This window comes from Neofelis nebulosa, chromosome 10 (genome assembly GCF_028018385.1).
Source record: "Neofelis nebulosa isolate mNeoNeb1 chromosome 10, mNeoNeb1.pri, whole genome shotgun sequence".
Classification (NCBI taxonomy): domain Eukaryota; kingdom Metazoa; phylum Chordata; class Mammalia; order Carnivora; family Felidae; genus Neofelis; species Neofelis nebulosa.
Window position 1 is genome coordinate 103327747 of NC_080791.1, and position 19324 is coordinate 103347070.

The 19324-nt window shown below is 39.4% G+C and overlaps 1 pseudogene; it reads left to right on the forward strand.

The window, feature by feature from the left end:
• Positions 1-15004: 15004 nt before the first annotated feature.
• LOC131486688 (olfactory receptor 5B2-like) lies at positions 15005-15894 on the forward strand (annotated as a pseudogene).
• Positions 15895-19324: the final 3430 nt, after the last annotated feature.

A 19324-nucleotide genomic window follows, 5' to 3' on the forward strand; every position in this document is an offset into this window, starting at 1 on the left:
AAAGCAGATAGCCACTACCACTTTTGTTCAAGCCCCTGAGTTGTATTGTCTTACCTTTTAACTCCCAACTGGACCATGACTAGACCCCTTGACACAACATGGCAAACATCAAGAATCTTAAATTACAGATGTTATATGTTAACTAATGGGGAAAGCTGACATGCTTCTTTGTCTCTCCTTACCCTTATTATCTTGGCCTACTTACTCAACAGTGTTGTATCAACTTCGTTCTAGCAGAGGAATATTCCAACTCATTTGGCTGGGAGTGAAAATAAAAATAAATGCCATGAAGGAGGAGCATATTTGGATCAGTTCTCAGGTTTGCCAACTCAGCAAAATGTAAACACAACTGATAATGGGTTATTTTACCAGCAAATGACAAAAAATATAAGCGGAGGTAGGGAGAGTACCCTAATCCTAACACCAGATAAATTCATTACCAGCAAGGAACGCTACAAACAAACATTTCTCATGAACATAGATACAAAATTCCTTAACAAAATATTACCAAGCTGAATCCAGCAGTGTATAAAAAGAATTATACACAATGACTAAGTGGTGATTACTTCAGGTATGCAAGGCTGAGCCAACATTTGAAAATCAATCGATGTAATCAACCGTATCAGTATGCCAATGAATAAAATTAAACATGATCATATCAATTGCTGCAGAGAAAGCAGCTGACAAAATCCAACATCCATTCATGATGAAAATTGTCGGTGAACTAGGAATAAAGAAAAACAAATCACGCATAGCAAGTGGGAAAGACCGGAAAGAACCAAATTAGAGTCAGACATATTTAGCTTCTTACAGGTATAAGTGGATATGGATATGTAAATGAACCTAAATTCGTATGTGTGTATATATCCTGGTTTTGTCTTCTAAGATTACCTAGAAGAGATATCTCAGTAGCAATGAGCCTACCCAGCTCCTGGATCTTATTTTCTAAATATTATTCTCTAATAAATGGAAGCAGGGCTCTTTGGAGAAATAACTGATTCTATGACTGGATCAGGGTCAATGCAAGAGGAAAGAGGTATTCAAAACTAGAAGGATGGGGGCATGTCAAAAGGAAAGAAGACAAATGGGAGAGCTCCTAGTGACCAAACAGGGAACAATTTGAGCAAAAAAAAAAAAAAAAAAAAAAAACCATAACATTGAATTATAACCCAAAGTATACAATAAAGATGTGATCCCGTACTGACATACGCAAATGATTGAAATAAGTGATAAAAGAGAGACAGATTTTCCCTTCAAAGAGTTTGAAAGAATTTATTTATATATTCCCCTCTACTCCTGGAGGTGAACTTTAGCCCCCCACTGGCTGGGGTCTAAAGTAGTCTTGGTGACTGACTTATAAGAAATAGAATATAAAAAAGGGAGAAAGTGGCTTCACGCTGGCAACGTGACAAAACTCTCTTGGCCAGGTGATTGAAGGTAATAAATGGCAGTGTGCCAAGTCATGGTGTGAACACGTAGCCCTGACGTAACATGATGAAAGGGAAATTCCTATTTTGACGTAAAATCCATATTCCTTACCTAACCATGACCCAAAACACCCAAAACCAAACAACTGCACATTGAAAGCCACTCTACAAATTATCTGACTAGTACCCCTCAAAACAGTCCAAGTCACGAGAGGTGAGGGAAGACTGAGACGCTGTCACAGGCCAGAGGAAGCTAAGGAGCCATGACAACTCAATTCAATGTCGATCCTGAATCACAGCCTGGAAGAGAAAAGGACGTTACTGGAAAAAACAAAAATGGTAAAACCCAAGTAAAATCTGAAGTTTAGATAACAGTGATGCCCAAGTTGGCCGCTTAGTTTTGATAAAAAGTACCAGGCATTAATAGGTGAAACTAAAGCAGGAATATATGGGGTATACAGGAACTGACAGGAATATGTCTAAGTTTTTGAAAATTTAGAATATTCTAGAATTCAAAAAAAATTTCAAAATAAAAAAAATAATAAAATGGTTGCAGCAGGAGACACATTACTGTTTTCATAGCCCTCAGAGCCAGACGGGAATGTATATTAGTATCCCACTATTATCTGCATGATTACCTTAAGGCATTCAAGCACAGTTTTATAAATCTTGAGATGTTGAATGCTTCCGATTACATAGAGATGGAAGGAGAAGACACAGATGCAAATACCCTTGGGTAACTTTGTTATAGCTAACTGGAGAACCAAAATCAAATAATTACATTTCACACTGGGATATGGAATGCAGGTTATGTTTACATTCAAAATAGATGTTTACAGTCATTGGAGTTAATTGTACATTCAGCATATGTGAAGTAATTTTCCAAATCAAATCAGATATTAAAATTTTAATAGTTTCTTATTTTAGGTGTTTTTTACAGTTCACTAAATAGAATTTGTTTTATTGTGTTACCTGCCACTTAACAAGACAATTCCTAAGGGAAAAATATGAGACGGTTTCGGATGGCAATGGGTTCCAAAACATCCTTTCATCCAAAATTGGGAGTCCAAGCACTGAGTGAGATTATAGGTAAAAATATTCCACACAGCAGGAAAGCAGCCATGTCTCTTGAAGCGTTCTAAATGATACTTAGAATGATTATTTATTTGTGATGTGATATAATTATCAGTGGCTCAAAGATCCAACATATTGACATAATGTACTCACAACAGAATTAGTTCATCCATTTCACAAAAATATCTTGAGCCAGACACATTAATAGGTACCGGGGATAGAGCTGTGAACATAGCAGATGAAACCAGAACTCTTGGGGAGTTTACAGTTTAGTTAGCAGATATAGATGAACAGGCAAACAGATAAAAATTAGTGTTAATAAGAACTATGAAGAAGAGACCAGGCTGAGGTGAGGTCCATGAGGAGCCAAGTGGCCATTTTATAAAGGGAGTCATACCCATGGGATAGGTAACATTTAAGGAGAGGCCTGAAGGAAGCAAGGGAATCTTCCAAGCAAAGGAAACAGCAAGCACAAAGGTCCTGAAGTAGGAGCATGCGTGGAGTTGTTAAGGAGTAACAAGAAAATCAGTGTTAATGATGTGGAGTCAATGAGTGGGAGAGTGATACCAGATGGTACAGATCAACTAAAGTATAAATGAATGAGGGACCATAACCATTTCAAAGCATTTACAGACAGAGAAGGTGTGATTTGTTATTCTTAGTGCATTATTTTTATTACATGTGAGGAGTTGGTAGTCATATACACATAAGTGGAACAAGACCTGTATTATCTCTTCAGTGTTCTTCTCCAGTGATCAATTTATCTTTTTGAAAATTATCATATGAACATGCTGTTTCTACATAATGACTCGGTCAAGGTGAAAATATCAATTCATTTACATGCTATACTTATGTAGCTTTCCATAAAATGTAATGTCTTAAAAAATACATACCTTCATTTGAAAAAATATGATAGTACTTTTTTCTGCATTTGGGACTCTTAGAACAATTTTTCAAGCCAACAAATAATATGATTTGACATAAATTTATATGCTGATACCTCAATTGATTTTTTAGATTTTTTTTTCATCAAACATTAGCCACACTATATATACTTCTTTGACAAATTTCCTCCTCCCACATGCATGTGTGTAAATGGAACTCTTGTGTTACTTTTATTCACAGGCTTGTGTACACCCCCATTCTCATGTAGGTTTATGTTGCATGTAGGTTTATATAACGCACATGGAACATATGAATGAATCAAATGTGATTAACCATAAGATGCCGAGGAATAAACCTAACCAAAGAGGTAAAAGATCTGTACACTGAAAACTACAGAAAGCTTATGAAAGAAATTGAAGAAGACACAAAGAAATGGAAAAGCATTCCATGCTTATGGATTGGAAGAAGAAATATTGTTAAAATGTCTATATTACTCAAAGAAATCTGCACATTTAATGCAATCCCCATCAAATAACACCAGCATATTTCACAGATCTAGAACAAACAATTCTAAAAATTGTATGGAACCACGAAAGACCCTGAATAGCCAAAGCAATCCGGAAAAAGAAAAGCAAAGCTGAAGGCATCACAATTCCAGACTTCAAGTTATATTGCAAAGCTGTAGTCATCAAGACATGATGGTACTAGCACATAAACAGACACATTGATCAATGGAACAGATAGAAAATCCAGAAATGGACCCACAAGTACGTGGTCAACTCATCTTTAACAAAGCAGGAAAGAATATCCAGTGGAAAAAAACGTCTCTTCAACAAACGGTGTTGGGAAAACTGGACAGCGACATGCAGAAGAATGAAAGTAGACCGCTTTCTTACACCATTCACAAAAATAAATTCAAAATGGGTGAAAGACCTAAATGTGAGACAGGAAGCCATCAAAATCCTGGAGGAGAATACAGGCAGCAACCTCTTTGACATTGGCTGTAGCATCTCCTTATTAGACACATCGCCGGAGGCAAGGACACAAAAACAAATGTGAACTCTTGGGACCTCATCAAGATAAAAAGCTTCTGCACAGTGAAGGAAACAATCAACAAAACTAAAAGGCAGCCTACAGAATGGGAAAGGATATTTGCAGATGACATATCTGTTTAATACTTATTTTCATTTATTTATTTTTTACTTTCGGTTTCATTAATTTTCATTTTTTTTCTGTTTTGTAACTTTTATTTATTTATGTATTTTATTTATTTATTTATTTATTTATTTATGTTATTTATTTATTTATTTATGTTATTTATTTATTTATTTATTTATTTTAATGTAATTTATTGCCGAATTGGCTAACATACAGTGTGTAAAACGTGCTCTTGGTTTTTGGGGTAGATTCCCGTGGTTCATCACTGACATCCAACATCCAGTGCCCATCCCAACAAGTGCCCTCTTCAGTGCCCATCATTCATTTTCCCTTCTCCTCCACCACCCCCCTATCAACCCTCCGTTTCTTCTCTGTATTTAAGAGTCTCATGGTTTGCTTCCTTCCCTCTCTGAAACTATTTTTCCCCCTTTCCTTCCCCCATGGTCTTCTGTTAAGTTTCTCAAGATCCACATATGAGTGAAAACATTTGATATCCTTCTCTGGCTGACTTACTTCACTTAGCATAATACCTTCCAGTTCCATCCACATTGCTGCAAATGGCATGATTCATCCTTTCTCGTTGCCAAGTAGTATTCCATTGTATATATAAACCATAAAAGACCCTGAACAGCCAAAGTACAATTGAAAAAGAAAAAATACTGATTTGTAAATGACGTCTTCCAAATATCTAAGTTCACTGTGAGCTCTTACAGTTAAGCTATTACATTCATGTTAACAATATTTACTCTTTAATCAAAAATATACTTTTGAAGAGATGCAGACATCATTCTAGGAAATAAAGTACAGTGTGGTCCCTGACAGGGAACACTGTGCCAGGAGGATCTAAGAAGTTTAAACTAGCGGGGAGGGTGGGAGGATGGGGGCGCCTGGATGGGTCAGTAGGTTAAGCATCAAACTTTGGCTCAGGCCATGATCCTATGGTTCATGAATTCAAACCCTGCATCAGGCTGTCTGCTGTCAGCACAGAGCCTGCTTCAGATCCTCTGTCTCCATCTCTCTCTGCCCCTCCTCTGCTCACGCTCTTTCTCTCTCTCCCTCTTTCAAAAGTAAATAAATATTTACTTAAAAAAAAAAAAAGGGGGGCGCCTGGGTGGCTCAGTCGGTTGGGCGGCCGACTTCGGTTCAGGTCATGATCTCGCGGTCCGTGAGTTCGAGCCCCGCGTCGGGCTCTGTGCTCGCAGCTCAGAGCCTGGAGCCTGTTTCAGATTCTGTGTCTCCCTCTCTCTGACCCTCCCCCGTTCATGCTCTATCTCTCTGTCTCAAAAATAAATAAACGTTAAAAAAAAATTTAAAAAAAAAAAAAAAAAAAAGGAACTTAAGCCGGGTTATTGTGGATCCTACATCATTAAAACACTAACACTGGAGGCAGTTTTGTCTTGTCTGTGTCTATGGGATGCCTGGAGGTTGACTGTAAGTTATGTGAAGATGACTGTCCTGTAGAAGATGACACTGCAGGGGTGCCTGGGTGGCTCAGTTGGCTAAGTGTGGGCCTTCAGCTCAGGTCATGATCTCACAGTTTGGGAGTTCAAGTCCTGCATTAGGCTCTCTGCTGTCAGCGGGGAGCTCGCTTCATATCCCTCTCTCTGCCCCTCCTGTCACACGTGCTCTTTCTCAGTCTCTCTCTCTTCCTGTCTGTCTTTCTCTCTCTTTCTAAAAAAAATAAATAAACAATTAGTATCCAAAATCTATAAAGAACTTATCAAACTCAACACCCAAAAATCAAGTAATCCAGTGAAGAAATGGGAAAAAGACAGGAACAGACATTTTCAAAAGAAGACATTCCGATGGCTAACAGACACATGAAAAGATGTTCAGCATCACTCATCACCAGGGAAATACAAATCAAAACCACAATGAGCTACCACCTCACACCTGTTAGAATGGCTAAAATTAATAACGCAGGAAACAACAGATGTTGGTGAGGATGTGGAGAAAGAGGAACACTTTTGCACTGTTGGTGGGAATGCAAACTGGTGCAGCCACTCTGGAAAACAGTATGGAGGTTCCTCAAAACTTAAAGATCGAGCTACCCTATGACCCAGCAATTGCACTACAAGGCATTAATCCACAGGGTACAGGCGTACTGTTTCAAAGCGGCACATGCACCCCCCAATGTTTATAGCAACGCCATCAACAATAGCCAAAGTATGGAAAGAGCCCAAATGTCCATCGACTGATGAATGCCTAAAGAAGATGTGGCATATAGGCACAATGGAACACTACTCAGCCATCAAAAAGAATGAAATCTTGCCATTTATAGCAATTTGGATGGAATTAGAGTGTATTATGCTGAGCGAAATAAGTCCGTCATAAAAAGACAAATATCATATGACTTCACTCATATGTGGGATTTAAGAAATAAAACAGATGAACACACGGGAAGAGAAGGAAGAAAATAAGATAAAAACAGAGAGGGAGGCAAACCATAAGAGACTCTCAAATACAGAGAACAAACTGATGGTTGCTGGAGGCATATTGGCTGGGGCAATGGGTTAAATGGGTGATGGGCTTTAAGGAGGGCACTTGTTGAGATGAGCACTAGGTGTTATATGTAAGTGATGAATCACTAAATTCTACTCCTGAAACCATTATTACGCTATATGTTAACTACCTTGGATTTAAATAAAATAATAAATAAATAAATAAATAAATAAATAAATACAATTTAAAAATAAAGTAAAAAATATAAATGAAAAGAAGATGACACTGCAGAGATGAGGGAAGCGCAGGTGGAAAAGGTGTGCTGGCGCCCCCTAGAGGAGAGCATACTCAAAACGGTGCTAATTCTGAGCCCGCAGAAAAACGAGGTAACCAGAACAAAAAAAGACATGGAAGCCTTGCCTGCACAGAAGCAAGAACCAGCTCACTGGTCGGTTTATGAAAGCAACAGGGGGCCATGACTGACTGCTTGCTTTCTCAGAAGAAGTGATGAGCCATATCAGACTCACAAAAAGAAAGATTTAGGGTGAATTCTGGCCTTCAGGAAACCCACAGACTTCCGCAGTCTGTGGCCAGATGACCAAGCACGTGGGCTGTCCTGGCGGGGTACAACGTGGAGGTTTACACACTGCTGCCCAGCCGCCACAGGACATGGATGGCCCGTCAGCTCCTCACCACCGTCCTTTGTTCCAGTGACAACTGAAAAATTGTCTTTTATTTCACCGACATCGGACCGGTTCTGAGAATACAGAACTAAATGTGATAGCACCTTTGTCCTCAAAGAGTTCACAGTTAAATAGTACAGCTATGCTTATAAATGTAAACTTATATCTATATAATATATAACATATTAAATATACATAACAAGTATTAATATTTATAAAAATATATAACTGGATATATTCCAATTTATTAATAGTTAATGATGCAGCTGATAAATATGTTTATATATTAAATATATACTTAATATGTGTTTGGGTAGATAAAGAAGGGTGACAATACAGAAAAGGAAGAGGAAGAAGGAGCAGGAAGAGGAAGAGAAGAAAAAGAACATATTTATTGAATAGCTATTCTCTGTCATGCGCTGTGCTAAGTGCTCTCTGCTCTCTCACCCAGCAAAATAGGCATTATTTACCTTCAGGAGCAGCTCAGAGGATTTTAGTAAGTTTTCTTAGATCCGCAAATTTGGTTGGAACAGGCTTTTTTCTTTTTCTCCAACACTTATGCTAATGTTAATTGTCCTAGCCACGGTAGTTATGTTTAGAAGCTGAGTGGGGATTAATGTTAAATATTTGTGGAACTAAATTGTATTGTAGACATTTGACAGTATTTCTTGTCATATGTCCCCCTTCTTCTCGCCAAACAGCCTGCAGATTGTCTTATGGGAATCTTTTTATATTGGTTGGGTATAAATAACGCCGCTGTTATACAAGGAAACTGCAGAACTCACAGTGACTTAAACATAGAGATTTTTCTTGCTCGTATTCTGTTCAGTTAGTTGTTCTATGGGATCTTATACAGTGATTCAGCAATCCAGCTCTTTCCATTTAATGGCTCCACACCCCTATGGCCTGGATCCTCTATCCAGCAGGTGATGATGGAAGAGAGAATAAGCAGACGGTCACCTGGGAGGTTTCTCGGACCAGACTTGGAATTGACACATGTGACTTATGCTCACTTTCATTGAGAAGAATACAATGACGTGACCTCAACTAATTGCAAGCGGGTTGAGAAATTAGTACAGTTATGTGCTCAAGAGGAAAAAGAAAATGGTTTGGTGCAGAAAGAACAAGTTTCTCCCACTGTAATGTTTACGATAATCAAATATCCATTTCACTCCCTCCGCCCCCATGGAACATGTTATCTACTGTCGCTAGGGAGACATCCTAAATTCCAACTAATCCCTATAAAGTTTCTTTTTTTTTTAATTTTTTTTTTTTTACCGTTTATTTAGTTTTGAGACAGAGAGAGACAGAGCATGAACGGGGGAGGGTCAGAGAGAGAGGGAGACACAGCATGTGAAACAGGCTCCAGGCTCTGAGCAGTCAGCACAGAGCCCGATGCGGGGCTCGAACTCACGGACCGCAAGATCGTGACCTGAGCCGAAGCCGGACGCTCAACCGACTGAGCCACCCAGGCGCCCCTAAAGTTTCAATATCCAAATCAAAGGGGTTAAATGGTGCCCTCCATTCAGTCCGAAGATGGTTCCTTGTGGTCCAGGAACGTATGAACTAAATAAACAAACAGACAAAAAACAAACAGCTTATCCCACATCATACTCAATGTATGATATACAAACAGAATGAAGAGAAGTGGAAAAAAATTCTCTTCTATGAAAGTAAAGAATGGAGATACAAGGGTCACTTTGGAAATCTTGCTGAGTTACCATTATGAAGGCCCCTCAAACTTGACCATGGAGATATTTCTTTATGAGATTCTGTTTTTCTTTCTGGGAGAACTCCATTTTCCATTGTTTTTCCTGGCCCCTAGTCCTGTTAGATGTGTGGGGCTTTCCCCCTCATCCATTATTCCTTAAGATCATTTCTGAAGTGTATCAAAGACAAAATGAAATCAGAGACAAAATTAACAGAGGCTGGTTTTGTTTTGTTTTGTTTTGCTTTGCTTTAGCAAGGGAAGCTATCTGCTATTACTTGTGTTTTAGCAGGGGTTTAAAGATGTTGTAAAGGAGAGTAAATTTTATAGATTAAAAAGAAGAAACACTGAGATGGTATAAAATTGACAAGCATTTTATTAAGATGGGATTTTTAGAAGAGACTTTCTAATTGGTTTTCAAGAACTTTTGATGGGTCTTAGTTAGTTGCAGGGTTCAACTGAAAAGTTCTGGGACATTTCAAAAAAGAAAGGACTGTTCAACGCTAGGGACATGGGATATTAGTGTCTGGCCATGTCCAGGAACAAGTGGGTTTATATTGAGTGCTGTTTTGTGTAATGTTTTTATGTGACGCTGATGGCCACATCAGGCAGTTTTAAGTGCGTGTTAGGGATTATGAGATCTTTGAGTTATATTCAGCTTTTGCAGCTTATTTCCACACACACAATTTTAAATTTCTAGAGTTGTTTTAATGCTCAGCCAAAGAATGTTAAAATCTCGGCTCACGGCTTTCTTGCCAATGCGATTCCCTCAATAACTTGATAATGTGTTTTCAATTTCTACTAATGGATCCAATATTGGTCACCATCTCCAATGGTATCCAATGGTTCACCATAATGGTAAAACAATAACCATTAAAAAAATGTTTAATGTTTGTTTATTTTTGAGAGAGAGAGAGAGCAAGAGCAAGCAGGGGAGGGGCAGAGAGGGAGAGAGACACAGAGTCCAAAGCAGTCTCCAGGCTCTGAGCTGTCAGAGCCCAATGTGTCACTCCAACTCACAGACCATGAGATCATGACCTAAGCTGAAGTCACGCTTAACCGACTGAGCCACCCAGGTGCCCCAAACAATAGCCCTTTTTATTTCTTTACGTGGTATCATGGATAGGATACTGTAACAGGACATCAGAAGGTAAAGCTAGTGAAATCTGAATAAGGTATGGGATTCAGTTAATAGCAATGTGTGAATGTTGGATTTGTACTGACACGTGTACCAAGGTACTGTAAGATGATAACTCTGGGGTAAACTGGGCGAAGGGTGTACGGGAACACTTACCCTGTCTTTGCACTTTTTCTGTAAGCCCGAAAGTATTCCAAAAGCGTTTATCAAAAGTACTTTTTAATTTTTCAAAATTTTTATTAAAAAATTTTTATATTCAAGTAAGTTAACATACAGTGTAATATTAGTTTCAGGTGTACAATGTAATGATTCAACACTTTCGTACAACACCCAATGTTCATCACAACAAGTGCATTCCCAAATCCCCATGACCTATTTGACCCATCCTCCCACCCACTTCCCCTCTGGTAGCCATCAGTTTGTTCTCTATAATCAAGAGTCTGGCTCTTGGTTTGCCTCTCTCTCTCTCTCTCTTTTTTTTTCCCTTTGCTCATTTTTTCTTAAATTTCACATATGAGTTAAATCGTATGGTATTTGTATTTGTCTTTCTCTGGCTGCCTTATTTTGCTTAGCACTGTACCTTCTAGCTCTATCCATGTGATTGCAAATGGCAAGACGTCATCCTTTTTGATGGCTGAGTAGTATTCCAGTGTGTGTGTGTGTGTGTGTGTGTGTGTGTGTGTACTACACCTTCTTTATCCATTCATCAGTGGATGGACACTTGGGCTGTTTCCACAATTTGGCTATTATAGATTTTGCTGCTATAAACATCGGGGTGCATGTATCAAAAATGGGCAAAAGATTTTAACAGACTTTTCACAAAAGAGGATAATTAGAATGGCAAATAAGCACATAAAAAGATGCTCAACAGCATTAGTTGTTAGAAAAATGCAAACTAAAACAATAAGGAGATACACTACAAACTTATTAGAATAACTAATGCCAAAAAAAGCCCACCTCTAAATATAGCATACCACCAAGGATGTGAAGCAGTTGGAACTCTCATACATTGCTGATGGGAATACAAAGTAGTACGCCATTGTGGAAAACAGGTTGGCAACTGTCACATGACCTAGAAATCTCACTTCTAACAATCTACGCAAGTGAAATAAAAGCACATGGCCACATAAAATCCTGTATGTGAATGTTTATAGGATCTTTATTTGTATTAGCTAAAACTGGAAACAACCCAAGTTTCCCTCAACTGAAGAATGGATAAACGATCTGAATACATAGAATACATCTTAGTAATAAGAAGGAACCAATTACAGAACAAGTACAACTCCATAAATTTCAAATGCATTATGCTAAGGGAGAGAAGCATGACTCAAGAGATAACCTACTGCATGATTCTTTTTTTATGACATTCTTACAAGCAAAAACTATAGGGACTGAAAACAAATTAGTGGTTGCTAGGAGGTGGAAAAAGGGGTCAATTACAAAGGGTTGTAGGAAATTTAGGGGGGGTAATAAACTGTTCTATATCCTGATGTGATGGCGGTTATAGGGCCAATTACATTGGTACAAACACTTAGAACAATACATTGAAAAGTGTGGATATAACTGTATGTGAATTATACCTCAATTAGAAGAAGGAAAAAAAAAAAGACAAATAATCCAAATAGGTAGGTGTGCTTACTCAACAGACACTTCAGCTCCCCGCTGACAGTTTAATTGCTTCTTTCCTAAATAAGTGAGGGGAACTGTGGCTATTCCCATAGGGCTCAGGCTCCCCTGAGAACTCTGCGTCCCTGTAACTTTCTCCTGGTTCCCACTCATTAGCCTTGGGAATCCCCAAATCAGTCCATTTAACATCATTTTACAGGACCCATCTGGGTGCAGAACCCTTCTGCTCCTCTGTTTATTCATCCGAATGTTAGTTGTTCCTGGTACAGACGCCATCTTCCTCCAAAAAGAATTTTCTTCGGAGCTGCCCAAAAAACCCACTCTGAAATAAGAACTATACTGATTCAGGTTAATATGAGAATCCCCTTACCAAGTTGGTTTATAGACCTTCCCTCATTTGTTCTTCACAGACAGAATTCTGTAAGGTGGGCGGGAGATGCAATTTTATTATTTCCACTTCACAAATCAGGAAACTGAATTTGACAGGGGTAAATGACTCTTCCAAGGATCATAAAGAATACATAGGAGATGTAGGACCTGAACTGTCTTCCTAGCTCCACGTCAGTGATTTTTTTCCTCCATTCCTCCGTGCTTCAGAGACCTTGAAGCCTTTTCACCAGTACCGGAGAGAGCCTCTTCAGTAGGATATACTCATTCTACTCTGGTTGAGGTTCTGGTATCAGAGACACAATTTATGGCTGCCTTTCCCTTCTTGTCAAGGAGCAAGGTAAGGTTCTACATATTCTATACATTTTTAGTGAGACGTGTAATTCATGCAAAAACAGTAGGGAGGCTGTGTGTACTGTGACTTACTTTGGCAAAGTAATGGATGCTGTGAATGTTTCTTCTGAAACAGTGAGGTAGAGCTGGTCTTAAATATCCAAATGTACGTCATCATTCAACAAATAGGCAGTTTAGTAATACTTAGGAGGCAACATAGTGTTTTCCTAAAGAGGATAAAAGCAACAGCAATAAGAAACAGAGGCTAGATTATGCTCTGATTGATTAGGTAGTAATTTCATTCTGCTTCCTAACCGTAGGTCTGTTACGGAAGGAAAGGTAAGTATAATGGGGTGAAATGAAACTTCTTTAGACTCCAAGAGGATCAGCATGAATTATAAAGCTCCTTACTCTATTTCAACCTTCTTTTCCTCTTATCTTCCCCATATTACTACTAGCTCACTTAAATGCCAGAAAGTCTGGTGGCTGAAGGCACAGGTTTACAATCTGTCTGATCTGGATACGAATCTTGAGTTTATTTCTTGCTACGTACGTGTAGACGTCTGTAAAGTCACATGACCTCTCCAACCCTCAATTCCTTAACCACAAAATGTGGGTGATAATACTCTGTATCTTATAACATCATAGGGTAAACTTGTGGGATGCTATAACTTTTAAAATTATTGTTGTCAATTTATAAGTTATCCTTATAAAGCTGTAGCATAAAGATAACACTACCTACCGTATAAAGTTGTGAGGAGGAAGAAAGAATGCACGCACACATACACACACACACACACACACACACACACGGAATGCTCTTAGTGGAGGTTACAGAACACAGTATATGCTAAAAAGAATTTATGTTTGTCAAAGGTGAGCAAACACAAATGTCCTTAGGAACTGGGTTGTGAAAGGGGAAGTCATGAAGCCCTTCAGTCAGTAGAGAAGAGTAGTTACCAATGAGTGAAAGCTGTGGCATAGGCTGCACTCAATTTAAATAAGAAAAGTTACAGAATGGAGCTCACCTCAAAGGCAGATCTGGAAGCCATAATAAAACCCATGGACATGACATTTCAACCCTGGATTTTTGTCATCCAAGCTTAGAGGGCCTGGGTAATGAGAGTAAGAATGAGTTCCGAACATAAGAAAACTGTTCCAACCCAAAGTAAAATATGGATCTCAATGAAAAAACTGAGTGAATGGCTTGTGCAGCCAATGATATGGTCAGAGGAAAGGCAGAGTGAGACACACGGGGCGATCAGAAGAACTGAGTGGGCATAGTATGTGAGGAAAGACAAATCAGAGAGTGAGGCTATCAGACTTTAAAACTAATCCGTAACCTAGAGACTAAATATTGCTTCCCGCCTTTACCAAGGCAAGATAGAGATCGGGATTTCATCCTACGAATCACATCAGAGCTAACTCTACTTAACCGTTTTTCATGATTATTTTATGAACTCTCACAATTGCCTCTTCGCATTACATCTTCAGTTTTAGAGATGAAAAGAATGAGGCTCAAAGAACTTAGGTTAGGAAAGTGTCTCCCAGATAGTGTGTGTTAGGGTACAATCTGACCCATATGCGCCTCTTCCCAGAGCTTGAGTCTTCCACCCAGTGCATTTCCTTCTCTTCAGGATTGCCTTCCTGGTGGTACATGTCTGCAGCCACAGTTCTACTTTCCCTGTATGCCCCTATGGCCCCACTGGAAGTCCCGCATCTAAGAATAGTATCGTAGCCATTTCGTTACTCCGAACAACCCATTAAGATGGGTCCGATGGATTCGAGGGCTGACTGTGAATAGAATTAACTCAATTCAATTCAAGTTCCAGTTACTGTCATGGGATTTCGGAATTAGTCTGCCTGGGATGATGCTTGACTCTGCCAGTTAACATTTGGGTAAACTTGGACAAATTACACAACCTTGTTGAGCCTAAGTTACCTCATAAAAGAAATGAGCATGAAGGCTAATTGTTTTGTCTTGCGTGCGCTTCAGGTTTGAAGAACACAAGATTGCCATCATGGAAACAATCCGCAGAGCCATTTACACATTTCCACCTCACTCTACTCTCTTTTCCATTTAACACTCTGTTCCTTTACTTCTCATCACTACAGGGCATCCTGTGATTCCCCACCGACGTTCATGGGGCACAACACAGAAGTGACTGAGTTCATCCTTCTAGGATGTACAGATGCTCCAGAATGTCTTCATGATATTCCCCCTCGTCTACCTCTTCACTCTAGTTGGAAATCAGGGGCAGGGGGGACTGTGCTGATTCTGTTGGGCTCTTGTCTCCACACTCTCATGTGCTTTTTCCTCAGTGACCTGTCTCTCAGGGATTTTTGTTACAGACCCAAGATCATGGCAGGATTTCTTATAGGAAACAAGGTCATCTCCTACAATGCATGTGCTGCCCAGATGTCCTTTTTTTGCGGTCTTCGCCACTGTGGGAAGTTACCTCTTGGCTTCAATGGCCTATGACCGCTACGCCGCAGTGTGCAAATCCTTGCCATCACATCACCACCATGACTACTCACTGATGTGAGTGCTTGTCTGGCCACAGGCTGCTATGTCTGTGGTGTTCTAAATGCCTCTGTAAATATTGGAGATACCTCCAGTCTCTCTTTCCATATGTCCAATGTGGTTCGTCATTTTTTTCTGCAATATTTCAGCAGTCAACAGTTCTGTCTTGCGCTGATAAGTACATCAGTGAGTTGGTGTTTGTCTATATAACTGGCTTCCTTTTTTTTCTCTCATGGTTATCTTTATTTTCTATCTGTTTATATTTATCACCATCTTGAAGATGCAATCAGTTCTGGGGTATCAAAAGGCTTTGTCCACCTACGTTTCCCACCTCTCTAGTGTCCATCTTCAGTGGTACAGTCACCTTCATGCATATACAGCCCAGCTCCAGGAATCCTATGGACACACACAAAAAAGCATTTATTATATGTATCTCCAAATTAAAACATAAACTCCATGTAAGCAGTAGCTTTGTCTGCTTTGTTCATAACTCTACCCTCCATAGCTAAATGAGGTTCTGGATCATAGGAAATATCAGTAAATATTTGTTAAATGAATGAATGATAAATGAAGCTTTAAGTTCAATCATATCAATATATTGGATACTTGGATCATGAATATTTATAATTCATTCATGAAATAAACCATCTACATAGAATTATAGAACATTTAGAGTCATGACTAGTGTTCTTTTTTGCTGAAATATTTTTATTTACATTCTCACTCAGTGCTTTTAATCCCCATTTATGGTTACAATGATTTTCTGGAAACGACACTGTCATTCCATAGGAACGACATCTTGCTGATTAGCAAATAGCACATCAAATAGATTCTATTTAGTAAATCATAAAAGGACATAAAGTACAAAACTATTTTAAAGTTTAATATCTCATCCAGTTTGGAAAATCACTTTATACACACTGGCTATGCAGTCAATTCCAGTGATTCTAACTATCCATAGAGAATGGAAACATAATAGTACTTACGGATAGTAAGCCCAGTCTACATTCAATATCCTAGCATCACAGTGTTCTTGTGTTTTATTTTGATCCTTAGGAGAGATCAATTCTATAACAAAATTCCCTGTGGGAATGTGCATTGTTTCCTTTTCTGCCTCGACACATTTGGAGGTACTCATACTCACAGTATGCGTAAGACTGTACTTGAATGTGCTAAGATGGTCATGCTGACACTTAGCATGGGCAGGGTGTTAGAACATAAACATTTCCTTCTGGCTCTAGATCTGTGATGATGGTGATGTATCTTTTGCTGGAACCATTTAAGAAAAATTACTTTTATCTGATAAAGGGCTAGCATCCAAAATCTATAAAGAACCTATCAAACTCAACACCCAAAAAATAAATAATCCAGTCAAGACGTCGAACAGAAGACATGAACAGACATTTTTCCAAAGAAGACATCCAGATGGCCAACAGACACATGAAAATATGTTCAACATCACTCATCAACAGGGAAATGCAAAAAAACACAATGAGGCAGAAACCAACTGCCAGCAGAGTTGCGGTGGACCTTCTACAGATTTCACCAGTTCTACCCCACAGGTATTTGTGTTCATATATGCCAGCTGCCTAAATCCTTCCCTCTTCCCTCTTCCCTCTACCCCTGCCCTGCGCTCAAGTCTGGGATCCACATCAGCAGCCAGCCCAGGTCTGTGCATCTGCAAGAGTGAGAGACACCAGACTAGACCCCTGCGGCCGACCCCCACTGCCATGCACCTGTACCTCAGAAAGGATCTCCATGCTCTTGGTTCCCCTCCTAGCAGGAGAGAATGTTTACCTCTTACTCAATGTTTGTTAGTGTTGCTGTGGATATTACTGCCCTTCTTTACTGTGCTGACACAGCCTTTATTTTACACAGAAACATTGTCCCTAGTTCTCAGAGACGGCACCCTTTGTGGCGATCCTGACCTACACTAGGTATAGTATACCCCTTGTGATCTCATCCCAGGACATTGTCCTGATCCACTCCCATGAGTAGAGGGTTTTATTCTCTTTTCTTATATCAGTTCCTGTGAATTTTATCAGCATCTAAGGACAGCAGTGACTTAAGCTGTTATTCTGTGGAAAGGTAAGGAAGAGGAATCTGGGTGGACTTTTTTCTGTGATGGCTGCTTTCCTTTCTCCTGGGCCAGCCCCAAGAGAGCAGTGCTCTCAGAAATCTCACCCTGCCCCTAGTCTTTCTTGTAAACACTGAGAGAGGTCTGTAGAGCAGAGCATGTACATGAGTGCAAATCTTTAGTTATTAATTTTAAATTTTTGATGGATCCTTCTATCAGTAACCATAGAACCTAAGAGCATCTGTCACAGGTAGGCTAGCACTCTCATCCCATCTCTTTGCCTATCTTTGATTATATTTGGCGTTAGATAGCTGCCTTGTGAGCTCAGCTCTCTAATGAGTTTAATAAAAAGCATAAAATTGCAGAAAGCCTGGTTATTTTTTGTAAGGATGGTACTAATGCTGATTCCAGATTGATGCATTCTAGGTCAGTGCTCAAAATTCACTTCTTGATAATGTAGGACATCTTTAAGAATAATCAAAACTTGGCATTACCTTCCTTAGTAATTCTACATGGTCACCAATACAGAAAGAACAATAAATCCTTCAAGAAATCCTTCAATAAAGCCTTCAAGAAGTCTCACGCAACATTGCTTTCAACAATTGTTCTCAATTATAATGATATTGAAAAGACATATTCATTCATATTCATTCATCTGTTAATGAATATATTAAGTCAACAAAGTATTTATTGAGTTCCAACTCAATAAGACACAACTCAGCCTCTGCGTTAGATTCTGATTATACACAGAAGAACAAAACAGATATGGTTTCTGCATGAGTACATTTTGGTTGGATGGGGGAGAGACATCAAACTCACAGAGAAATATATAATTACAGATATTAATATGTATTCTGAAATATAGACCAATGTACACAGAGAGGGCATAAGAAAGGAAGCTGATGTTAAATAGGGCTGGAGAAACACTTCCAGAATGGTAGAGGGAGGGCCTCTGAAAATCTGCCCCTTCCTAAAAGCAAAGACAACACAGGCAAGAGGTTTCCCCAAACTTTCAAAGCTCTAGAAATAAACCAAAGGCTTGCAACAATCCAAAGCGTGTGTACTCAAGAAAAATGGCTGAGTCTAGATAATAATAGTGAGCTTTCTGGCATCTTCACTGCCCTACTTCCCGATTCTGTGTTAGCTTTGAAAACCAGCAGAACCACAGGAGCTGAGAAAAACGTCAGCCTGACAGCAATTGGAGAAAGAAGAATGTGTCTGGAGTCCCTTAAATGGCCCCAAACCCCAAGAAATGTCACTATTAAATTACAGTGGCCCCCAAACTCAAGAAATGTCACTATTCCACCTGTCTGGCAGCTTTCTAGAAAAGCTCCATTCACAATTTTTTTAAAAAATTTTTTTAACGTTTTATTTATTTTTGAGACAGGGAGAGACAGAGCATGAACAGGGGAGGGTCAGAGAGAGGGAGACACAGAATCCGAAACAGGCTCCAGGCTCCGAGCTGTCAGCACAGAGCCCAACGCGGGGCTCGAACTCAGGGACCGCGAGATCATGACCTGAGCCGAGGTCGGGCACTTAACCGACTGAGCCACCCAGGGGCCCCTCCGTTCCCAATTTTAATCTTTATTTCACCTGACACAGTTCACCCTGTAAGAAAAGCCTTATTCCTAGAGTGTTTGTAAAAACACTGAGAAGCGATTGTTCACCAATATAATTTCCTAAGATGGCAGCACCGTTTGAGGCCAAGCAATCACCTGACCATACTCTTAAAGCAGATTTTTAGGGAGGGGGGCCTGGGTGGCTCAATTGGTTAAGAGTCTGACTTTGGTTCAGTCATGATCTTGTAGTTCATGCGTTCCAGCCCCACATCGGGCTCTCTGCTGTCAGCACTGAGCCCGCTT